The sequence below is a fragment of the Barbus barbus genome, assembly GCF_936440315.1.
Source record: "Barbus barbus genome assembly, chromosome: 7".
NCBI classification, from domain to species: Eukaryota; Metazoa; Chordata; class Actinopteri; order Cypriniformes; family Cyprinidae; genus Barbus; species Barbus barbus.
Genome location: NC_136735.1, coordinates 37,150,821 through 37,177,785, shown reverse-complemented (window position 1 = coordinate 37,177,785; position 26,965 = coordinate 37,150,821). Strand labels below are relative to the sequence as shown.

The 26,965-nt window shown below is 37.2% G+C and overlaps 1 pseudogene across 1 annotated transcript in view; it reads right to left on the bottom strand.

The window, feature by feature from the left end:
- Positions 1 to 24,036, bottom strand: part of LOC306872158 (runt-related transcription factor 1-like) — a 52,266-nt pseudogene extending 28,230 nt beyond the window's left edge. Inside the window, exons 1-2 of the transcript XR_013785835.1 lie at positions 23,907 to 24,036; positions 23,639 to 23,809 (exon numbers count right to left, since the gene is read on the bottom strand). The product of XR_013785835.1 is annotated as a runt-related transcription factor 1-like (transcript). The remainder of the gene's footprint in view (positions 1 to 23,638; positions 23,810 to 23,906) is intronic.
- Between the last annotated feature and the right edge of the window lie 2,929 nt (positions 24,037 to 26,965).

Below are 26,965 nucleotides of genomic sequence, written 5' to 3'. Positions count from 1 at the left end.
TCCCAAAATGTTATATAATCATAATAATATAGATTTCATATTATTCATTTAGTGAATAAAATGTGGCATTAAACAAAATTATGATTATATACAAATATAGCAAACTGATATTGTTTGATAAAAAACAGATAAAATCAACTGGATTAATGTCAATTTTTTTAAATAAATGTGATATAATAATAACAACAATAATATATATTTATATAATAATACTGGCTTTAATTAAATCAAATTAGGATTAAATATAAACATAGCAAATAGTATAAAGTGTATGATGAATACAAATAATAAAATAATTAGGTTTAATGTCTATTTTTAAAATAGATTAGATATAATAATAATAATTATTATTATTATTAAAATATGAACTTATATAATATTACTCACTGAATAAAATGAGTCATCAATTCTATACACAGTATCTAGTGTTCAATAAAAACTAACTAAATAATATTAAATAATGTAATAACAATAATAATAATGTGTGTATTGCCAAAGATGAAAATTGCTTAGAGGAATTAATGGAGGTCTCAGTTAAGAATTAAATTTGTTTATCCTTAAATTCCTTTGGAGAAACAAAAACACTTTTCTCACTAGTTGTCACCCAGAGCTCATATTGAGATCTCACTTTTATTGCAAACCTCTTTACCACATAGAAATGTTCTAAAAACCACTCAGAACACCTTAGCAACTGCATAGCAACATCAGAACATGTTCTACATTCTTCAAATGTATCAATCTGTTTCTTCTTTTGCCCTCCCGCCTTGTTTGATCAACCATTCTCTCTATAACCTCCTTTCATTCTGTCTGTTTGTCTCTGTCGTTTCTCTTCTGTACTGTACGGGAGGTTAGTTAAGGGAGAGAGAGGGGAAAATAACTCCGCTTTCGTGCTCTTTAATAATTCATGCGGCTGTATTGTGTGGATGCCGTTAACTGCTGCTTAAAAGTAATTAATTGATTTTCTGACATATCGTTTAGCAGCACAGCCAAGTGACAGAGCAAAGCACTTTGCCCTCACACACACACACACACACACACACACAACCTAGTGAGCTGCCTAACTAGACAACATTATAGGGCATCATAGGTAACAATCATGACACAAAAGCTGTTCCTAAAAGTACAGCACCAACAATATGCTGCCTTTTAATATAAGTAGTATGCAAGTAGTATGGCTGAAGGCTAAAGCAATCCACTGTAAAAATTCATTCATTTATTCAAAGTTCAATGTATAGTAATTCAATTCAATTAATATCACCATGTATCACAAATACTCATTTATGTTATATATTAAAACAAATAATTACAGAGTATTTATGATACAAATGCACATGCACACACACACAAATAAATTTGATATACAAAATATATTATTATATGATAATATTATGTATTTTTAGTATTTATGATGTGATATATATACAGTAGAGTCTATATATAAATATGAACTATTTTACTAAATAAATATCAATTTAATCAATTGGTAGTGTGTTCTACTTACAAGGTTCCATGACAGACAGAATGTTGCATTACAAGGCCGCTGCCTATGTAGACAGCAGACAGGTCACTGTGTTTTGGAACAGCCAAACCAAACTCAAAGTACAGAGACTAGCACGGGAGTATTGAACATTGTGATGCACTTACACTATAACACTATATGTGTGTGAGGATGTGGACGGGACAGGCACAGATGTCCTCTGCTCAGGGCCACACACACACTAGCTTCATCCAGCTGTATTGACATTGCTGCTGATCAGAGCGTTCCCGTATAGAGATGCACTCGGTCTGACGTCACCGCAGTCGAAGGCGCTGCTTTTCCCATGGTCCTCTAGTCTGGTCCATGAGCACTACTGAGTTGATTCTTTGCCAGCGAACACCTGCCTCAGAACAGTTGTGTTTGCAGCGTAGCTTTAAGCTAAAATGCTGTAAGTGCTCACAGAGGGGCCGTCTCGCCCCTTAAGAGGAAACAACAGCACATGGAACGATCCCGCTGTGAGTTTCAATCTACCTCCATCACGGCTCCCAGAGGCCTCGTATACTGTAATGAGAGATCCGACTGCTGCACATTCTACACACAAGAAACTGCACACAATCAACAATATTTTTAAACCCCTCTAATGCTAATAAATGTTTAATATATAATAAATGCTCCAAAAGTTTGTGCTATAGGCACAAATACTATTTCAACTCAAAATATTGTGTATTGTGAAAAGTGTGCTTTTAGAACGCAATATAACAGTGAAGGTAGGATCAGTGACTCATTTTATTTGAGACAGTAAGATACTGTAATACCTAGCAACCAGCCAGAACCGCCCAGTAAACACGACAACCACCCAGCACCACATTAGTAACAACTGAGCAGAACACCCTAGCAACCACTCATAATACCCTACTAACTACATGGCAACCAGACAAAACACCTAGCAACCACTTAGCCAGAGCACCATAGCAACCAGCCAAAACACCAAGGCATCCACCCAAAACACTCTAGTAACTACCTAGCAACCACCTGATACACCCTAATAAACACCTAGCAACCAGAAAGAACACCCTACCAAAAAAACACCTAGCAACCACCAAAACACCCCAGCAACCACCCAGAACACCTTAATAAACACCTAGTAACCACTTAGCCAGAACACTGTAGCAACCACCCAGGACACCCTTGCATCCAACCAGAACACCCCAGCAACCACCCAGAACACCCTAGTAACTACCTAGCAACCACCTAGAATACCCTAATTAACACCTAGCAACCAGAATGAGCACTCTACCAAAAACAACCTAGCCAGAACACCCTAGCAACAACCCAGGACACCCTAGTAACACCCTAGCATCCAGTCACAACACCCGAGCAACCACCCAGAATATCCTAATTAACAACTAGCAACCAGCAAGGATACCCTATTTAGCACCTACCAACTATGCAGAACACGCAGGCAACCACCTAGCAACCAGACAGAACACTCTACCAAAAAAATTAAAAACACTTAACCACCAGAACACCCTAGCAGCCAGTCAGAATATCCTAACACCCTGTGGCCTGTGGTGTTTTAGTCTGGATCAGGACATGTCAGTGCACTTTGGCCCAGGCTGGAGGGTCATGAGTTGAAGTGAATTATTCAGAAGCCCCTTAGTTCAGGATTGTCGTACGAAGAGCACTTCCTCTGAAACGTGCTGATTGATTTTCTGACACACGGGATGAGGGTGTGGCAGCAGAAAGCGCTAGAAGATAAAGAGAAAAAAGGCTGAATATTTCAGTCTTTTTACACTAAAGCGCAGATTTATGCTCTCAGTTCAGACATTTACTAGACTAGACAGCTGCAGCAGATATTAGCAGAGGAAAATCTCACACTAGATAACCAGAAGAGGCTTCAAACTTCCCCTTGAAGCTCCTCTGAAGGCAGACGTTCAGACTCTGGCCTCTGGTGGTTTGGAGTGTCCTGCAACAGTCTCATGTATAGGTGTGCGTTCGGCCCGGTTTGGCCTGCCGCTGCCTGCAGCGCTGTGTGTGGGAGGAGACGACTAGAGATCCGCCTCGGGCACTATTTAGTGCAGTTTGAATGGATGAGTAGATATAGTGCAGCTGAAGATGAAGCACACACACACTATCGCACATAAATGTCGCTGCGAGTTATGCTGACTTTCACATGCGTCAACGTTTGATAGCAACTTCTACAGTTGAGAATCTATTCATCTCATGCAACGAAAAATTCTTGTTAGCTGCAGATCATCTATTATAAAGAAATTTCAAAGTTTCTGTCATACATAAAGCAGTAAAGTGATACATATTCAGTTGGAATCAGTGATATAAATTAAAATAAAATATATTAATATTCCCTAAAATGACCTCAATTCCAGAAATACATGTACATCCCAGCATTTTTGATGTTTAATAATTGTGAGGTACCCAGAACACCCTGGTAACCACTGAGCAACCACCCAGCAACCACTCAGGTCGGAATCCAAAGGTTGAATGTCCAGCGCTCTCTCCACCCTCAATACCACGAACCCCCAACTGCTCCCCGGGCGCCGCAGCATAAATGGCTGCCCACTGCTCCGAGTGTGTGTTCACGGTGTGTGTGTGTTCACTGCTCCGGGTGTGTGTTCACGGTGTGTGTGTGTGTTCACTGCTGTGTGTGTGCACATTGGATGGGTTAAATGCAGAGCACGAATTCCGATAATGGGTCACCATACTTGGCAGTATGTCACTTCACTTCATGTCACTTCACTATTGATGTTCATAATTCTGAGGTTTCCTGTAAAAATGGATTTCACATGGACACGCTGACTTAATGTTTCAATATCTGAGAAACACACCATGCAATGATGTTCCGATACAGCGTTATTAACCATGAATTCAATCCAATCCACAGACAGACGGTTTGGCTCGGCCGACTGCTTTATGCTCAATGAGAAGGACATATAACAAGATTTACAAGACACTGTTGAAGTAAATATGCAAGGAAACTGAATTAACAGAGCTCCGTGGAGGAAAGTTTTGGACTGGATCTTCCAGCAGAGCGTATCTGTGACGAGCCGCTGCCTTTGGCGCAGGAACGTGAGGATGTGGCAGGACTGAGAGCCGGAGATGCGTAAGGAAATGAGAAGCAGGAGTTTGATAACAAGAGACGGGACACTCAAAGACTGCTCACCATCCCGTTACAGCCTGAAGAGGAACGAATACAAGCTTCTTAAGAGATACTTTTTATAGAAATGTATATAATGTGTATATATAAATTACATATCATAAAATATTATTTTTATATGATATTTTGTAATATATATTAAATATATCATATAATAATATATTGTATATATACAAATATTATATATTTGTTGTCAATTTTGGGTTCAGTAAGAATAAAAATGAATACTTAGGATGCATTACATTGCAGTGACATTAAAAGCTTTGAATAAATGGAAACAGACAATATTCGCTGATGCAACGCTCACATTCTTACTCATAGTTGAGAAATGCATGTAATGATGTGACATCTGTCTCCATATGAATCATGCAGACACAACTTTAACTCTGTGAAAACTGCTATTGTTCAGCACAACACAGCCTCTAATTAAACCTGACTGATTCAGACTCAAAGCGCCTCATTCATTCATGCATCAGTCTATCCATCGAGTGTTTCACTGCAGACGTTTCCTTGTTTACTCTCTTAAACCGTAGTCTGAATCCAGGCCCTGGGATTCACCAACAAATGGTGAGCTCAGAGACAGACAGCCGTGTCACTCAGTGTTGTTGTGAGCCGGTGATTGTGTAGCGTGGACCGCAGAGCCGCAGTCGCAAACAAAACAGCTTTGTGTGAGCAGACGGGTGGCCGGACCAGCGCTGGCGGTTAATGCTGGATGAGCTGTGGTCAGCAGAGGCAGATGGGCTCTTTCAGAGCTCAGACCTCAAACACTCGCCGGCCACCAGCAGCACTCAAACACACACGACACTGGACAGAAGACACGACACAGAGCTCCTGTTAACCTGACCGAATGCTAAAATAAAACATATTTAGCTCAAATTCACCAGCTGAGCAACTCACTAAACTTTGCATGCTTGAAGGGGCAATGGCTAATTGTAATCTGTGTAAATTTGGGATGGATTGAATGCATGGTAGAGTAGCAATTAATTTATGATTAAATTTTCATGCAACAAAAGATAAACTATAAGCAACCAAAAAAAAAAAAAACCTGTAAAAAAGAAAGAAAAGAAAAAAAATTACTACATTATATATTATATATCTATACACACATATATATCTATATATATAAATAGAGATTTTTTGTTTTTTTTGCATCCTGAGAATCCAGTATTTATATGATTAAAAATACAGTAATATTATTGCAATTTAAAATAGCTATTGTTATGTGAATTTATGTAAAATGTGACAATTTTGTTTTTATTTCTGTGATGTAAAGCTGTATTTTCAGCATCATTACTCCAGTCTTCAGTGTCACATGATCTTCAGAAACCATTCTAATACTAGTTATAATTCTAAAATATAAATTATATATTATTTAAAATTAAATACATACAATATTATAATTAAAATTAAAAATTTATATTGTATGATTTTGTAAGTGTATTTTCATTTATCTTCAGTTTACAGCAGTGTATACTATATATATATATATAAAATGTTGCAAATGTTCCCTTTTGATAAACAATGTGGCTTTTATATTCTCCATTAACTTTTTAGTCACTACAAATTAAAACAAATCCTCTTAATTTTTTTTAAAATGTTCATTCAGAGTGTCTCCCTGTCGCGTGTGGGACGGTAACCAGCGCTCTGTTCAGAAAGCCGTCCTCCATATCTAGGCCACAGAGTTTGGTGCGGTCAGTTCGGCTTTTCTCCCTCCAGGAGCGTGAGGAAACTGCTCAATAAAAAAGTCATTAGTCACCCACAAAATCAATTAATAACTCAGAAAGTCCTGGGACAAAAGTCACTTCCAGCCCTCCTCCGGCAGCCCCGTCCATCGCTCTCTCCTCCACTCAGACTATTATGCGGATGAGGGCCTACCAAATTAGCCAGAAGAAGATTCCAACAAATGGGATCGTCGAGAAGAAATCCACAGATTAATAAATTAGCAACGGACACACGGAAAGCTCCTAAACGAGGAGGAGGAAGTCGTTAACCACATGGCAGAAGTACGGTGGAGGTCCACTCGGGGACGGATCCCATCGGGCCCGGCGGAGCTCCGGATGGTCCATTATCAAAGTCTAGGAGGCTTTCTGTGGTTTGGAGAAGCGGCTCTATCTCCATGCTGCTCCATGCCAGTATCGACCGTTATATTGGCATTTCCTGTTGCGGTCTCACAGCTTTGGGACAGCGGTGACGGGACGGAGTGGCATGAAGCGGCCGGGTGCATTTCGAGCGACCGCATGCTTCTGAAACGTCGTTCAGCATCACCGTCAGCACTTAATTGCTGCAAAAGTAATCAAACAGAGTAGGCCAGATGTGACAGATGATTTCTTACTAGCATACACACTTAAATCAGACAGGAGAGATGAGAAAGCACCTGTTGTTAGGCCACATCTTCAGCATGACAAAGAAACTAGATTAAGAAAGCTTCTCAATTCATTGCAATTCTGACTTTTTCTATGCGAATTCTGACTTTCTATCTCCTAATTCTGCTTTTTTGTTTCCACCACTAAATACAAAATAAAAATTGCAACTGTTTATCTAACAATTTTGACTTTTTTCCTCAGAATTCTGAGTTTAAATCTTGCAATTCTGATAAAAATAATTGTGATATAAAAATTTTTATTTTTCTGTTCCGTGGTAGAAATACACTTCTACAATATACAGTGTTGCTTCTTGAATAAATGTATCTTGCATGGATTTTCACTGGCGAACAAGTAAAAACAGACTAATTAAAACGCATTGTTTAACCATTTAACATTCTGGAAATGCATTCTGTTGTTAACAAAGGACATTTCTCCATGAAGAGGGTTGTAGTTTCCCTCGGTGAAGCTTGTGGCATTGGATCAGGGGATTGTGGGAAGTCCCCAAACACTAACTTGCCGTGTTTGCATGTGGCCTCCCTCACCGCCGGACGTCCATCAGAAACTCACCAGCAGATGCTGAGACAGGAAAAAGCACTGACCGCGCTCAGGCAAAGACGCAGGTGGAGAGACAGGTTTAGAAAGAGAAAGAAAAGCGGAGAAAGTGCTACTTCCTCCTGACCGTGTGGCCTCAGGCTACTGATGTCAAAGGCTGATGACAGTGAACAGTCAACTATTGTCCTAGCACATCCAGCCTAAACATCTCAGCAGCCAGTCAGATCATTTGTGTCTATAAAACATCAGACAAAGCGCTCGTCAAGGAGCGATTAGCGCTCTCAGTTACAGTCTTCAAAGGAACAAAGAGGCTCCTGTCAAGAGCTATGTTGCAATCAATGGCAACACCCTCCGATCCTCAGCCAGTCTATTCATGCTTTATGGGACACTGATCAATATTTCTAGGCTGCCGCTTTCAGTTTCTGGCCCGGCGTCTCTGCTGGATCACTGAGGAGTGTATCAGTGCATTGGCTGAATAGATCTACAGCACGACTGACTCATTATTGACTGCTCTGGTGAAGTTGAGGCCTTGTACATACAAACATACGACACGGCTCAGGTCACACCAAGTCAACATGAAAGAATTATGCAACCTGGTGGATTTTAGGATATTCAATGAGGAGAAAAAAGTAGAGTGGGATTTGATTTTGTGATAGTGAGAAGTGACGTTACATTTCAGAATGGAGCCAGATGGATAGAAAATGGATTCGAGATGTCAGGCAAAATGGAACAAGAAACAAAAAAATCAAGGGTTAAAATTTATATAGGGCCTATAAAAAAATCAGCACATATTTTTCCTTCTGAAAAAAGTTTATTTATTTATTAAAAACAGTATATTACTAAAATAAATATATATATATTTCAAATTATTTTTTTTAATAAATAAATAATTTTGTGATAGAAAATTATTTTTATTACTGATTTTTTAAAACTTTATTAAAATTTTAAAAGAAGTGAGAAGAGATGCTGTCTTAGGCTGAGGAAGGAACATTTATAAAAATGTATAAAAGATTACAAAGAAACACTTTTCCTTTGGAATAATGATCATCGCATACATTTCAACATTTAATGCCTTTTCCTGGTCTTACTGTGTACTTCATCAGTACATATTTTTTCACTTGAATTTTTTTCATAAACTAAAAATAAATTATTAAATAAAAAAATTAAATGAAAATATATATATATTTATATATTAAATAAACTATTTTATAAAAAGAAAACATTTATAAATTTATGAAAAATATTTGTATTAAATATTTGTAAATTTTTTATTTAAATTTAAATCAAATTTAAATTTGATTGGAAATGTAAACGCAAAAAAAAAAAAAGAGATATTGGGAAATCTAAACAAACTAGGAAAGGAACAAATTGTTTACACCTGTTAGTGTTGTGGTATGACATGTAGGCATGTGGTCATGGATATCCAGGTTTGAGTTTGGCAGGCAATGCATCAAACTCATTCCCTATTTTCCATATATCTCATAAAATAAAAAAACAAAACAAAGCCACTTTAACTGGTTTTAGTTGGGCAATGCTGGTCTGTTAAAATGTTTATTGTTACAGTTTATAGCAATGCTAAAACCAGTATGAATGTGTCCAAAATGGGTGAATCTCACAAAAACCGTGTCCAGGTTCAACTGGACACCAGCTGATCCAGTTTAGCAGTCTAGGCTGTTTTTTTTTTTAACAAGGAAAGAGATTGTAGAGAAGTGAAAATAAAAGGAAATGAAGAGGCTTTATTAGAGATCCTCTTCCTGTGCTGCGGATGTTGTGCGGAGCGGTGCAGAGCGCAGATCAAACGGGCCGGCGGGACTCTCAGATCCTGGGCCAGCTCGCCACATGGTCCAGGCTCCCCCGGGGCGTGGGCGGGGTCATGAGGAGATGGGGGCGGGGCCTCAGAGGCCAGTCTGTAATTCACTCCCATAGATTACAGAGACTGCGAGGACAGCGTGGGATCATACAGACAAGATTTACCAGGATACCGAAGTCTGCAATCAAAAGATGACTCCGGTTTCAAAATGAACCCAAAAATTATCTTAATTATCAGTTTTTTATTATTAAATAATAATAATAATAATAAGTAGTAGTAGTAGTAGAATAAAAAATAATACAATTAATTAAAAAAAATAAAGGCTATAATTTTTACAGCATCAAATATCATCTTCATTCAAAACATGCATTTTTGCCACTTCATCAGAGGAATAATAAGTCTGGAAGTCTTAGTTCATTAAAATAATTAAATGCAACAGTTTATTGAATCCCACATAGGCTATCTGTAATTAGAAGCACTGGAATAAAATTTAATTTCATTCACTTGTGTTTCATAAACGCATAAACCTTTTTGGATTACAATCCGCCATCAAAATGATAAGTTTAATTATTGTGTGAGAAAAGGCTATAAATGATCGGCCACCTGCAGGATCTTCACATGTGGTATAGCCTACAAGCCAGGACAACTTCTTTATGTTTACAGACGTGACGTAATGACACAGCAGCATGCTCGAAGTTCCCACGAATTCCTACCAGTACCACTCAAATTAGAAAACATTATTTTTAAGATTACCGTTGTGAATCGGGCTAAGGTCAGGAGATAGTTTTGAGCACTGGCTGGTTATGTACTTGCTCAAAAATTCATTTCGGATCATTTTTAACCAAAAAAGTGACAGACTGCAGCGTTAACAGATGTTAGTTAGGTAAGAAAATTATTCAAATGAAAAATAATTTATATAAACTATCTAAAATACATTGTATATTTGTAGTCATTTATCTTTTTAGGCTGTCTCTCTCTATTTTCTCTGTCCTTTCTTATGTTCCTCTCAGTGCTCATGTCTACAAACACACAGAAACACACACAGAGTTCATGTTAGTCCATTTCATCGCAGCCGTGTTTAAGTATTAGCGCTAAACGGAGCGAGACACGGTGGCTAGACACGACTACAGCTTTCTTCCTCGGCCAGACGGCGACCAGAGGAGAGTCTGACCGGCTGTGTGCTGTATCACTGATGCTGCTGTGACTAAACATAGACAACTGTTCAGCCGCTCGCTGCTTCTCCTCTGACTAAGCATAGCTCACCATGAGCACACACACACACACACACACACACACACACACACACACGGGCGCCTGGGCGACTGCGCTAGAAACAGGTGATGCGAACTGCGCCAAGAGCCGCTGAGTCACACGGACATAATTACTGCAGCAGATGAGCATTGTAAAGTTGGTGGATGGCATTCTCGCAGAAGCACACGCAGACGGATGCATGCGAGCTTTAAAAGGAGACGCGAAAGATGGAACTATTTGTGTATGTGTGATGAGAGTGAGTCGTCTGTCTGAAGAAGAGATGTCATCGGTGCAAAAGAAAGACAGATGGACGGAGATGAGAGAGAATATGCAAATAAATATGATAAGGGTCGAAGATTGAGATGATAGCAGTCAAATAGTGTCGAGGAATCTACTGTACAGGCCAAAGAAGAAGAGGAGGCAGAAACATGAGAATATATGTAAATTAGCTCTGCGTAGAATATGTAAATTAACTATGAATTAAGAACTAATGTTCTGTTCGTAAAAAAATTTACATAGTATAGATTTTGTATATTTTACAGCATGCATATGTACACACACAAACATATAATGTAATATCAACATTCACAATAGTGTGAAATAAAAAATGAATACCATGCATTATACCATGGTAAAGCTATGGTATCAGATGGTAATACAATGGTTTTATACAGCACTCCAAGGTACTTTCAAGAACCCCATAGTCGTACCATGTCACATGTCCAAAAACCATAGTAGTACCATGGTAAGTAAAAAAAACAACAAAAAACATAGTAGTATGATAGAGTCAGTTATAAACACCAAGGGTTCACACAAAACAAGGGGAGTCCGTTTTTAGCTATTATGTGACCCGCAGTTGGAACCAGCTTCCAGAAGAGATCAGATGTGCTAAAACATTAGCCACATTTAAATCAAGACTCAAAACTCATCTGTTTAGCTGTGCATTTGTTGAATGAGCACTGTCCGAACCGACTGCACTTTATGTGCAATACTTTTTTATCCTTAACTGTTTTAAATTAATTTTAAATCAGTTTTTAAAAGTTTAAACAGAAGGTTAAAGTAAGTGTTGTGATGGTAAAGAGAATGTGGGCAAAGAAAGGAAGTGTGTTGGTTAATCAGTTGAGAGTAGGACCTCTGAGTTCTATTTGTATGGTTTATGAAGGTCAAAGTAATTAGGGGCTGAAGTAGTGGAATAGTTGGGTGTTTTGGAAGGTTCTTTCACTTAGTGCGGAAGAGATTCCTTGTTTATATTGTTGTGATTATTATAATTATTTTTAATTCCTGTGGTTATTTTATTGCTGTGATTATTATTTTTAATGACTATTTCACTTTTTAATGACTTACTTTCACCTTTTATGTAAAATTTGAATTACCACTGTGTATGAAATGTGCTATATAAATAAACTTGCCTTGCCTTGATATTACATGTAGAAAAAGAACAGTAGTATCAAGGTGCATGTCCAGAAACGATATTGACACCATGGTACTTGCCAAAAACAAAGCAGTACCATGATACATGTCCAAAAACCACAGTAGAACCATGATACATTTCCAAAGGTCACAGTATTACCATAATACATGCATAAAAACCACAGTAAAACCATGGTACATGTCCAAAAAACCATAGTAGAACCATAATACATGTAAAACAAAATGAAGTAGAACCACAACACATATCCAAAAACCGCAGCCGAACCATTATACATATCCAAAAACCATAGTATTACCATGGTACATGTCCAAAAGTCATAGTATTACCATGGTACATGTCCAAAAAAACAGAGTAGAACCATATTACATGTCCTAAAACCATAACAGAACCACATTACATATCAAAAACAATATTAGCACCACAGTACTTATAAAAGTACCATTTTACAGCAATCTGACACCATCACTATACTATGCTACCTCCACAGGTTTTGTAAGGGTTGGTTTCTATAGTTTTTTTTTTAATATTTAGACTTAATATTGCGACTGAGTAAAACACTGAATAACAGCTTCCTGTGAAGCAGATACTGCAGAGGAAGGAAGCTGCAGCTGTACGGCCACCGTTAGGAACTCTCAGCCTGTCTAACTGAAAGGGTCTTTGTGACATCTAATGACACACACAGACACACACACACACACACACACACAGGCCCAATAACTGATGCTGCAAAGGATGTGCCATCAGGAAGTCACCCCCATCCAATGACTGGCCTGTCAATCATTTAACAGAAAAAGAGAAGCGTGCATGTGAACCCTGTCGTTTCAGACTCAGAATGTCACTGGTTGCTACAACTTTAACCACTGAAATGAGTTTTGTGGTCTTTTTTAATTTGGGTCACGACTTGATTGAGATCAACTAGTCTTACAGTTAGACTTAGGAAGATTGTCATCAAGCTAGATACAGAAATGATTGCTCTTTCGAAAGATTTTAGTAAGAGTCTAAAAATCGAACTAATTCAAAATAGACCACATGACCAGATGTTTGTGTGTGAATATTTTTTAAAATTCCATTTCAGTTCCTGAATATGAATTGAAGTAACATATAGGATGCAGAATTTCTATGTAAAAAATAACTGATATAATAAATGTTAGTAAATGTAATTTTGAACTACATTTTTAACTACCCAACTAACTCACAACTACCCAACTAACTCACTAACTTTTTTTAATGTGTTTAAAAGTCATAAATGTTGGGAAAAACATTTTTAAAGTAATGTTATGGAATGTTCTTATAACGTCATTCATATTTATTATATGTTCTCATAATGTTGTGATAAAAACTTAGATCAACCTTCTCAAAATGACGTTGATGTTTTTTGTACTTGATAAATATTCGAAGAAACGTTTTTGTAAGATTTAAATAACGTTATAATCAGCAAGAAAATTTAAATTTTAACGTTCTTAGAATATTAAAAACCGTTCAAACAACATTATATTTTGGATAAAAATAAAATTAGTAGAATGTTTCGGAAACATTTTTATAACCTTTAAATAACGTTATAATCACAACAAAGAAACTGGACATTTTAACATTCTTAGAATATGAACTAAACGTTCAAATAACATAATATTATTTCGGATCAAGCTTCCCCGGACACTGAAGGTATTTGGAAAGTCTATATGCTTTCCGGGTTCAAAATTAATTGGGATAAATCATATTTGCTTCCACTTAATTGCATGGCTAAAAACATAAGACAACCATGTAATGTTCCCGTACAAACTCCCATTCGTTACTTTGTTACATTGCTGTTCAATCATCCCTGCAGGCTATTCCAGATGCCAACTATCGAGGGTGGAGCAAGTTTCTCCAAAGATGGACCTCGATGCCCTTATCATGCCAGAACAGCGAGTGTTAAAATGAATGTTTTGCCGCAAATCAATTTTCTTAGTTCTATGATTCCATTACCTGCTCCTAAAAAGTTTTGGCACAAACTCCAATTCGTAAATTCATTTGTAATGTTAAGCAACCTAGATTGAAATGTGAAACTCTGCAGAAGACAATGGGGGATTAGCTCTTCTGAACTTTGAATTATATCATAGGGACTTTCAAATAAAATGCATCAAGGTTGGAGAGAGATTGAAATGAGCTTAGTAGATAAATATAGGTTACAAGATATACTGTTCTCTGAGCTAAACTACAAACAATGTATGTGAAGCTTTTGGTCCAATTATTGCCAATGCAATAGTACATTTTAAACTGATGGAAAAATGCATTCAACGTTCACATAATTGGCACAACCATACACCTATTTGGTGTAATAATGATATTCGTCCTGGTGGTGCACCATTTTTCTCAAGAGATTGGATGCAGAAAGGCATTTATAGACTGAAAGTTATTTCTGGTTCTAATTGCATGTTAAGTTTTCAAGAACTGTGTGAGCGGTATGGAATTGAACCCTCTTCTCTGTTTTTATATTTGCCCCTAAGGTCAGCCATGAAGGCCTACGGGGTTCCCTGCTGGGGGGGGGGGGGGGGGGGGGGTCTTCCCATGTCTTCCCATGCATCCAATCATTACTTGGTTTGATCTGTCCTCTTCTAACCATTTCCCCTCATGGATGGCCTTAGAGGTTACAGCAAAACGCTTAGCTATACAGTGCACTTGGGAAACAACATCTTTACTTCATCTAAAAATCCCATTCACCAGCTGATTCATTATCATTTTTATCACAGAACTTAATGGACCCCACTCAACCCTTCTGTGATAAATGTCCTGACCAACAATATTATGTGGGAATGTGAAAAAGTAAAAAATGAGAAATTTGAATTGATATGTTATATCATGTTGTTACTCCAGTTTGTATAAAAAAAATAAAAATAAATCAAGGAGAAAGTTCCATTTTATTATGTTACAAACATTGTGTTAATGTTACTTTTAACACCTTTAACAAGCATTCCATAAACAATGTATAAATGTTTTGTTCTGTTTCGAGAACATTATATATATATATATTAATGTTCTATTAACATTACTGGAAGAATGTTTGCTCATAACCCTGAAAGAATCTCGCAAGAACGTTAGCCAAAGTTCTGAGACTGTTCTCTGTTAGCTGGGTCTGTAGGCAGTAGATGGTGAGCCCATGACTAGTGTAGTTCTGTTTTTACTGACTGTCTTTGCCTGAATGAGATCTCTGGTTAGGCTACTTTGCATGTGGGTACGGAAGTGCGGCTAGCCAGGTAGCCACAGTCACCGCTGCGTTACCACAGACAGGCTTCTGTTATTGATTCCACACACATACAAACGCTCAAAGAAACTTCAGGAACAAACAAGCCCACGACGCTTCTAATGAAATGAACAGTTGCTACTAAAAGTGGTGAAGCTACAAATTGAACCACAGTTTTTCAGTAGCATGAGAGTCACTCAGGTGTTTACAAATGTTTTTCATCACACATTTGCATGCAGCTGAATATGCTCCCCTAAAATCTTCTTCATCTTCTATGGATATTTTCATAATAAGTTCATTTTAAATAACTGGTTCATAAATAAATAAATCTTATTTTTAAAGCTGTTAATTTTTCAATTACAATTACAAGGTTCAATATAAATAAATACATTTATTTAAATATTTCTATTCATATTTGAAATGAAAATGAATAGTTAAATTAAATTAACAAGTTAAATTAAAATGAATAAAATAATTTTTAACCTATTGAATTCAATTAAATTAAGAGGTTCAATAAATAAATCAATAATAAATATGCATTTTATTTTTAAGCTGTTTATTTTATTAGTCTGTCTACATGAAAGTTTAAAAATTAACAATGAAGTTTTAAAATTAACAAGTTCAACAAGTAAATAAATAAAAATATATATTTTTTTGGAATATTTGAACTCATTGAATAAAAATTTTAGTTTCAGTTTAAGTTAACAAGTTCAGTTAAAATAAACAAATAAATAAAGAAACAAACAAATATAAAATATTTGGTCTAAGTAAATTAGCAAGCAAAAAAAAAAAAAAAAGATTTTGTTAATAATAATGTTAATTTTATTAAACCGTCTGAATAAAATATTCAGTTCTATTAAATTAACAGGTTCAATAAATTATAAAAAAGGAACACGGATTATTTTTATTAGCAGCTTATGGTGTTGTTATCTTGACTGCAGTTCAACTACTTTCAATTACGAGCAGCTTGAAGCTTCACAAGGTTGAAAGCAGCTTCACAGGCTCTGGATATTAAAGCCACACGATGAGGATATTTGCAGTTCAGAGCTGCACTAGGCTTTTGCACATATCCTGTGCACACCAAACAGACGGAGAGAGAGGGACGCGCACCTTGCAAAAGCTGCTTCTTCCTGTCAGAGCCCTGAACGGAGCCTTATTCCGCTTTCTCAAACGCAGGGCTTTAGGTGCTAAAACAGAGACTGGGGCTCTCAGCGATACGGTTATTTTCAACAGCACGTCTCCCTCGTAGCGAGAATCTGTCGACTGACAGGAAAAGTGGGTGAGGGGAGGCCAGTAGTGAAGGAGAAGTGAAGAACGCAGAGTTCCCGACCTCTTATCTGCGCTCACAAAACCTCTCTGTGGTTTCTGAACATACGCAGTGAGGCCGAGGACGCTGCTTTCTTTTCCCTTCACATGTGTGTTATGAAACATCAGGCCCTCTCGTATTATTTGACATGTGCTTGGGCTCCAAAAGTGATTCTGATCATGAAATCTTCATTATGACAAACAGAACGGCTGCGATTCAATATGAGGCTCCAGCAGATCGATGGCTGACCAATCAGCGGTTGATTTAATATGATGTGGTCAGCGAATCAATGTCTGCCCTCAAAATAATTATTGAAATGAAACTGGTGTGTGTTCGCAGCAAAACAAACCTCCCTGGAGAAATACACATCTGAATTTTTCTAATTAATGTTAAAAATTGCAAGATATTACGGCAAGCATCATCCGGTGCAGCAGTGAAACGAACATTGCTCTCGCTTTACAGAGACACTACAGGCAAACTGACCCATCAAATCTCAATTTACAGTCAATTTTCTTCCATAACTTGACCTCTTTACTGATAAAAATGCCCAATTTGCCTTTAATCACCATTTTCTCAAAATCAAAATAGACAGATTTTTTTACAATCAACATACACGAACCAAACTTTGCATATTTTCAACGGACATGAAAAATATTACAGAAAAAAATTGTCTATACAGTATTTACCACTGCTTTCCCTCATAATTAGTGTAATCATTTAGAATTAATTTTACTGTTCAGTAATGCCTAAAACTTGAACTGAAATTAAATTGAAAACAGAAACTATAAGAACTAAATCTAATTCAAAATATTAACAACAAGTATATTAGTATATCGATGATACTAAAATAACAACGATATACGCACAGACACATACATCAATAAAATGAAAAATATCGGGAAATATTTCTATAAAAATAAAATTAAATAAACATGTTGTTTACTATATTCATAGTTTTTCTAACATTAATGCAAATTAAAAATTAACAATCATGATGTGTATAATTTGCATATTTTTTTGTCTTGTCTATATGTCTTTTATGTATATTTAATGTTTTGGGGGTAATGTTTTTGTCTAATATTATGGAAAATATCTGATGTAAAAAATAGCAACTTTCATTAAAACATAAATATTTAATAAACGTAACTAATAGAACATTTTTCTTATTTAACACAAATTAAAATGGAAATACTTTTATTAAAAAAAAAAAAAATGTTTGCAATATTCACAATTTTTCAACAGCATTTCCCACAGACATTCAGGAAATAAAGTGCACCAGTGGCTTGGTTGTGTTCATTTCATTCCCCCATCTCAAACAGCACCATTGGCTCAGTCCCTCCACCGGTTTCAAGCATCTTTATCTCCTTTCCTGGAGCTGTGCATTGACGACGCCACTCAATACATTCCCATCGTGGTTCTGTCCGACGCTGGGCTCAATAGCGGCCGGCCGGCCTGCCTGTCTAGCAGACACTGGGCTCAATATTACCAGGGCCAAACTCTCCAGCAGCTGCTCCATGTAAAGAGAGCAGGGTCAGAAAATCCATTTCAGCACAGCGACACACCGGGGGGACGAAACTCAATATAAGCCAATGAGAGACGACTCCTCACGCGAGATACTGATGTTATTGAGACATCAGCATTTCATATCAGAGCAGGGCTCTTTAATACATATCAGGTATTATGGAGAGTAAGAATCTCCACCGAAAAAAATTAATTAATTAAAAAAGGCACCACTTTTATTTCTGTTTAAGACAACTGATGTACTAAATAATTAAAACTAACTAAATAAAAATGAATAAATAATATAGAAATATGAAAATAATAAAAAATGAAAAAACAACACGTAACAATTACTTGAACAAAACATATTATACTAGTATCAATAATACTAAAAGAAATAAAAAATACACAGACAAAAATATTTTTCTTGACTATATTCAGTTTTACAACATTAATGCAAATGACAAATTAGCGCAAAATTAATGATGTGCATATATTTCATATAATAATAACTTTTATTAAAAGTTTTAAGTTTTATATTATAATTAATAATTAATTATAATATAATTAATACAAAATAATAAAAGTATTTTTAATTTCATACAATTTAAATATATGGAAATATGTCTAATAAATAAATAAAGTAAACATTTTGTTCACTATATTCATAATTTTAAACAACATTTTCTAGAGACAGAATTTCATTAAATGTCCAACATTTCTGTTAACAATTTCATCCAGCTGCCTCAAACAGGAAAAAGGCCCATAAAAAGCCTTTGGGAAGGTGCAGGGAAAGGGCCGCGCTTCTCCAATCGGATGCCGTGCCGATGCACTGTTCCCTTCCGCCTGTTATTGCAGAGGTAAAACATGAGTTTACTTTGTGGTGGTTGGTGTGGTAAAGCAGCTAATTTATTGCAGGTGACCACATTCCCACAGCTCTGATACGGCCATCGCTCACATCCACACCTTCTAGTTCCGCTAAACCCCAGTGACCAAAGGGCCACATGGGAGCGGGCAGCAGGAATTTATGACCCTATGCATGTCCCTCTGTGAATCTGCATGGACCAGGCGAAGCGGCATCCTTCTCAGGTGCCTGTGGATGTAGATAACCAGAATCAGCGGAGGCCAGGCAGGAGGCCGCTGGAACGACTGCAGGTCCACAGGACCGCGACGAGCCCCGAGAACCACCATAAATCCATCTCTGTCCACACTCTCACCTCAGGAGGACAAAAGCAACCTTGTAAAACTTTCAGCTACTGTTAAATAAGCCGAGAGATATATGGAAAGAAACGGTGCCCAGTGTGCCAGACGGCATGGAGCGCGATCGGGAGAAGGAAACAGGCAATAAGGGTGAAAGTGGCTTGATTTGAAGATAAAGAAGTGAAGAAACATGCAGTTTTATAAACAGTTCCTCATCACCCTCCACACAGACATTGCACAGTCTACTATAGTTAACCATACAACCTCCATGCAGTTATTCAGATACAATGCCTCAGTTTTCTAAGTCACGCACCAATGCACATTAAGGTGCATGCATTGCCTACCAAAGCAAGACAAACTTCAATCAAATTGCAATAAATCTGTCTAAACATTTTTTTTCTGTTGACGTAAGAAAAGAAAAAGTAAATTAAATAAAGATTATTGGAGTAAATTTTTCAAAAAGAAAAAAAAAACCTATTTCAGTGTATTTACTTTATTTTTTTTTTATGTTTATTCCAAGTTGCTATGTGCCATTTCTTTGTAATATTTAGGTGTTTGTAACATTTACTGTCAATTTCTGAGTGAAATTCTACACCATTTTTTTTTTGTCATAACTAAAAGTACTAAATAAAAGTACCTTCAAATAATGGTATACCAAGACTACGTTTTTTGTTTTTTTTAATGTTATATTAATTTACATTCTTTTATCACGGGCCAAAATAAGACAATCCTTGAACAAAAGCTTCTAAACTATCTTCATTTTATTCATTAGAAGTCTGATTAATTAAAAAAAAAAAAAGAGTTAATTTTAATGAACTAGTTAAAATAAGAAAATAAATAAATATTTAATTCACCAAATGCTGCTCTGATTGCAAAAATAAATTCTACAATACTTAAAAACATACTGGTCCTGTTAAATAGCTTAACGTTTTGTTAGTAGCTTGTAATAATATAAATATTGTATAAATATTGTTTATTAAACAGGTAATTTGACTGACGCTTCAAATGATGCTTTAACTTTAAATCGAGTATCTTGTAGCTTGACAAGTTGCAGTTTCAAAGCAGCTTTCCCAACACTGCTAATGATGACGTCAAGCCAGAGTCTAAAAGCAAACTTCCCTTATTATTTACAAAAAAACCCCAAAAAACCCTTTCTGAGCAGAAGGAACTTTGTTTGAGAACCGTGAGCATGTGCTTGAATAGCAATTCCAATAGAGAGGGTGTGTGCGTATTAGATTTACACACAAACCATCTGATAAACCGATACCACAGAGAGATACGGGGTAAATCCTCACACGCGTCTGTCAGTTTGTGCGCTGATAGTAAAGAAGAGAAATGTGACTGCTAGATATGAAAGATGCGCAAGGTCAAAAAGCCTACATATGTGACTGCATGTGCATGCTTACATATGCTGGCATGCACTTCAGCTTTGCATATGCATAGTTTTTCCTTGATAAAGGAAAATGCAAATGAGCTGTATGCAACAAACATTCTCATTTGATATATAAATGTATATGCAAATGTACATCAGCAAACATGACACGTGCACAAAGACATGCTAACAATGTGACGATATTCAGACAGACTGTCCAGTTCAGAAAATTACGTGTGGGGCAGGGTATGTACCGCGCATCAGAAGAAATGTGATTTTTGCTTTACATTGATGTAAAGTTGACTACCAATGATATTGTAGTGAGAACTACTAAAATACAGTGCAGGATGTGTTCAAAATAAGTCACGATGAGAAAGAACTTGTTACTAAGGGGTAAAAGCAGAGTATGTATAGTTGCCAAGCAACAGTGCAAGTTACTGCATTCCAAACAAGTTCTAAATAAAAAGAGAAAATACATTTCATTGGTAAAACAGAGTGAAAACCGTTAATATGTTTCTTCATCAGAACAGATTTGGCGAAATGGATGCTCTGCAGTGAATGGGTGCCGTCAGAATGAGAATCCAAACCGCTGATAAAAACATCACAATAATCCAGTCCATCAACTGAAGTGAAACAAAAACTTTTTGTAAGAAACAAATCCATCGTTAAGATGTTTTTAACTAAATCCATAATCCATAATAACGCTTCCTCCAGTGAAAAAGTGCATCTCCTGTTGTCTCTCACATCAAAATCCAGCCACAAATTTGTTTAGAGTTCATTTAGCTTGTAAACGGTGCTTGATCTGTGCAGATTTCACTCCTGATTCAGACCAGACCACCTTTTCACTGGAGGAAACATTACTATGGATTATGGACTTGTATTTTAGTTAAAAACGTTTTAATGATGGATTTGTTTCAGCTTTTGGCTTCTCAAGATGTAAACTGATGGATTGGAGTGGTGTGGATTATTTTGGACTCTGACGGCACCCATTCACTGCAGAGGATCCGTTGCTGAGCAAGTGATGCAACGCAACATTTCTCAGAGAAACAAACTAATCTACATCTTGGATGGCCTGAGGGTAAGTACATCTTCTGCCAGTTTTCATTTTTGGGTGAACTATTCCTTTAAAATGAGCTAAAGCTACTGGCATCACATTTTAAAACAACTTACACGTTGAGCGGCACAAACAGACACCTTCAGTTCAGCAACCCTGCATCATTAATAGAATAAAGGTAGTTTATTTAGTTTCATGTGGTCCTCGCCTCGTCTTCGAGAGGTTACATCGAGGCTGTTCACATATGCTCAAGAACAAACATGCGTCGGGTGCGACTGATAAACTTCCTGTGTTAACTGAAAGCGCTCGTATGCATGTACACGTATGTGTGCATGAGAAAGAGACAGTCAGGAAACTGAAATGAGACTTTCTCAAGAAGCAACTGAGAAAAAAAGCAACCAGACCTCATAACCTCATTAACATCACCTTTAGAAACGATCCCACAGCATGATCCACAATAACAATGAGCATTTAAAATGCATGTTTAAACAGTTAGAAGTGACTTATAAAGAGCCAATTACTTCAGCAGAATGTATGTGTGATGATCCACTCAGAGCTGCTAAATGAGTCAGTTTAACCATTACAGGGTGATTTCCATTCACCCTTCACTCACAGTCATTTCAGCATGAGAAAAAAACTAAAGCATCATCTTTGGGCCTCAGCTGTGAACTCACACACCCGCAGACATCAAAAACAGCACTTGAGAAACTACACAGGCTTTAATGAGGAGGGAAAGTCCAGAAATGTAAGGACGTGTCACTGCTGCTTAAAAATGAAGCCATTTCTCTCTATCTGTCATAAAAATAATAATAATAAAAAAAACTGAACTGAGATTTAGGTCAAGAGTTGACTTCTTTATCATATAATGAAGAAGCTCTAAATTTGTTAACACTAATTATTTTATTATTTTAGTTCAGGTTTCATCATTTAATTTGACCTCTTGAAATATTAAAGTGATAATCTGAAACTTTAGCAACAGCCCAGCTGTTAGTTTCACACTGCACGACTTGCCATAGAAGACATGCAAAGATGACTCAAAGTTTGGCACAATGCAAGTTTTCAAACTCATAATGCATTCAACAAAACTCTCGTGTGGTTTCCTTTCTCTAGCCTTTTCAATAAGTAAACATCCAAAAAGACATTCAATACGACCTTTTAAACTATTAAAGTAATTCTGAAAGTTAGGCAACAGGCTAGTTTCACTGTACGGGACTCGCGTAAAAAACCAAACAATCTAACTCTAAAACTCAAACTTTGCATAATGCAAGAACCAAAAAAGGTTTCGAACTCGCACTGCATGCAATAAAACTCTCATGCAGTTTCATTGCTAGCTTTTTCAAAAAGGAAACATCTAAAAAGTAATTCAAAACGACCTCTTAAACTATTAAAGCCTTATTATGCAGGTTAAGCAACAGGTTTGTTTCACTATGCAGTAAACGAACAATAAAACTGAAAGAACTGAAAAGTTTTCAAACTCACACCGCATGCGATAAAATTCATGCAGTTTCCTTTCTCTAGCTTTTTTTTCAACAAGGAAACATCCAAAAGACCATTAAAACCTATTATGCAAGTTAAGCAACAGTTTCATTTCACTGTGCAGCACTGTGCATCAAACTATAAAACCTCAATTTTGGCACAATGCAAGAACCGAAAGGTAGCTTTCTGTAGCTTCGTCAATAAGGTAACGTCCAAAACAGCATGTTGGAGTCCACCATGCATCGGCTGGTTGAATGAGGTTAACCAGTGAAGTGCTCACTAACCCACAGACCTGTGGTTTTCAGATTCAGTCACAAGATTTCAGTACTCCACTGACACTGCAAACCAGCACCTCGGTGTCGTCACTTTGCTCAAACACCACATCGATGTGCCTTTGGAAGGAGATGAGAGATGGTTTGCGCGAAAACGCAGACAATCGCCTTGGATACTCACCCCTGGAGAAGCACGACTGGTAGGACGGGAAGTTCTCGAAGATGCTGTTGGAGGCCATGGCGAGTGATGGTGGCAGCGGTGGCGGCGGCGGCTGCTTCTCCTCGTCTTCGTCCGAATCCAGCTCTTCCAACTTGATCTGCCTCCGAATTTTGAAGGGCTCCCGGCTCAGCCCTGCAAAGAGCAAAAAATACGCCCATGACGACATGCAAGAGGCTTTGCTCAAATGCCCTCCACGTTCCAGCCCCTAAATCGGACCCCAAAAACACACCCTGAAACCCATGGTCGCCCTGCGCCGGTCCAGCGAGGCGGTTCTGTCCTTGGATTCTGTGCATGGTTCACAGACACGGCAGATTGCGATCGGAGGTCAGACTGTGGTTGACTGATGCTTACCCTTGTGCAAAAGAGCCGGAGCACAAACGCGGCGCTGTGGTTTTTTTCGGCGATTTGGCTGATTCACACGTTGACATCAACACGTATTCTCCCTCCCCCTCTCGCTCTCGGGTCCCTCTTGTCTATCTTTATCTCACTGTTTTCTAGTGCCTAGAGAGCCGTGACCGGTCGCAGACTTGGTTTGTGGTTGTGGCGGCCCACAGAAAGCTTCTCCCTTAGTCAGACAACAAGTTTAACCGTTCCCCACAATTAGGAAAAAAAAAAAAAAAGCATCCAAGCACCATTGGGCCGTTCAGGTCACATGTTCTAGCAAATTTAATTCTTGTGCTTTTTTCTGCACAGGTTATCTGGCATTCGGGCTGGTCTAGCAAACCTCCACCTGCCCACATTTGCTTGAAAAGGAGGAAATAGATGTGGTCTGTTTCAATTGTTAAGAGCATGCGAGTGGAACAGAGGGGGGTTGAGAGTGAGTAGGTGAGAACACAGCAGAGTTTAACAGTCGATGTGTGTGTGTGTGTGTCAGAGTTCGTGTACGAGAGCGATGCAAGTCATGCTGCATAAGTTAAAGCATGCAAATCCGTCTCAACAGAGGACACAATTACTCCTGTGTTTCAGACGCCATAGAGGTGCTGCAGATCGTCAAAATTTACATGGTGCCTTTCGTATCGGTCTCATCCGCTGATTCTGCAAGACAAATAGAAAATAAAATACAGCATTTACTTGCACATTCTGATCATATCTGGTGTAAAAAATTCAGTATCCAATCAGATTTAAGTCATCATAAATGGCATTGCATTAAAAAAAATCTAAATATTCTGAGAAAATATCAATAACATTTCTATACTTTTAAGTGTAATTCCAGTGTCAAATCATTTTAGGGGTTAAGTATTCTTACTTTTTAGCATCTGACATGGAAAAGTTGAAATCAAGTATCATATTTGATGTTTTTCATGTTACATTGTGCCTCACCGATCATTTCAACCTGTTGATTCTCCAAGACAAACAGTGTGTTTACTGACAACAAACTGGCAAGTTGTGACCACTTGGTCTAATTTTTTTTTTTTTTTTTTTTCTGAATTACGGATAAGAATATCACATACTATATAAAAAGACATTTAAGCCACAATAAATGTCAATGCATTAAACTAAATATTCAGAGAAAACACTTTTTTTTTGTAGAGAAATGAAGTAAAAAAAAAATTAAATGGCATGTTTGATTTTTTTTCCTGTTACTTGGTGCCTTACAGATAATTTCAACCTGTTGATTCTGCAAGATAAACAGAAAATAAAATACAGTGTATTTACTGACAACACACTCACACTTGTTGGGTGTAAAAAAATCAGGATCCAATCATAATTATGTTTAAAGAAATCACAATGCAAAATAATTTTAGAAGCTAAATATATTTACTTTTTACATCTGACATGCAATTAAAGTGAAAATTAAATATATTTGATACATATTGACAAATACTTCTCATATTTTCCATTAGTAAAACAAGATGTCTCATCAAGCTATGAATGATTATATTTTAATGATTGCACCTGCTTCAATATTAGACTTAATTATGTGTTTTTTTCATTCAGTGGAAACACATAAAAGCCAAAAATACATAAAAACATTGCTTTATAAAACAAAATATCCAACCAAATGACTCCAAAAATATCTACTTTGCAGATGTATTCTACTTTGTTGATATTCTAATGCAATGACATTTCTATATTTTTAAGTGGAACTCAAGTAATTACTTTTAGCAACACACATGCAGTTAAAGTGAAAATTAAATGGAATATGTAATGACACACACATTATTTGCATAAAAATTTTCCGTTTGCAAAACACGATGCATCATCACGCTGTGAATGATTGCATTACCTGCTTCAAATCGTAGACTTCATTATGCATTTTGCACGTTGCACGGTACCTTTCTTGACATTTTAATTCTGCATGAGAGACAATACAAGAGTGTTTATCAACAATTAACTGCATAACATCAAAAATAACACCAAAATATTTTCCTTATACAAACCGTCTGAATCAAATCATCATGCCGGGTGTCGACATAATTGCAGGCCTCATTACCGTCTCACCTGCCCTTAATGAAGGCATTGCATTACACGTCCAAGTGCATCATGATATCACACAAGCCTCCTGCCCATCACGCACCTGATTAGGACGTTTCATTTTGTCTAAAGAACTCATATGACGCAAAACGCCCCCTGCATCCCCTCAAGCCCCTATTATCTGCTCGCGACACACCTGCGTCCACCTCCAGCTTAGATGGCCCCAAATTGGCACATGTGCACCTGCACCATGCCTCCAGCACATGCCAAACACACCCACACCTGTGTCCTGGCTCTCCGCTCGACCGTTTGGACGGGAGGTTTGGGAACGGTGGGCGGAGTGCTTTAGGTGGTCTCGGCGTTTCTCGAGCAGATGCTGTCCCTCCTGACCCGGAGTCAGATTTCAGAACGGCACGCAGACACGCTTCCACAGATGTCAGTGCTGTAGAATGCCTGCTTGATAATGCTGACACCGTCAAGGGATTTCAGTTTGAATTTAGAATTTTGGAAGACAAAAACGAAAGGTTCCAAAAAAGCTTTGAATTGCAGTGTTAACGTTGCAATTTGGTGTGATATTTGTTATATGGCAAGAGTGGATTTCATTTAGGAACATTTTAAGTTCCATGATTGCAGACCTTGAACTAATACAATGTTCAAGGTCAGAAGAACCTGTCATATGACATCAAAAACTGGAATTGGTTCTCGATAAGGGGTCGGGTTTATGAACATCTTCTTGAGAAAGAAGTTAAGTTTGTAAAAAAATGTCCAATTCTTGAAAAAATTAAGAAGTTCACAAAATCTTTTTTTCTTAAGGTTAATCAGGTAATACATACCACCATACTTAGTTTTCTGGAAAGTTATTTAAATATACGA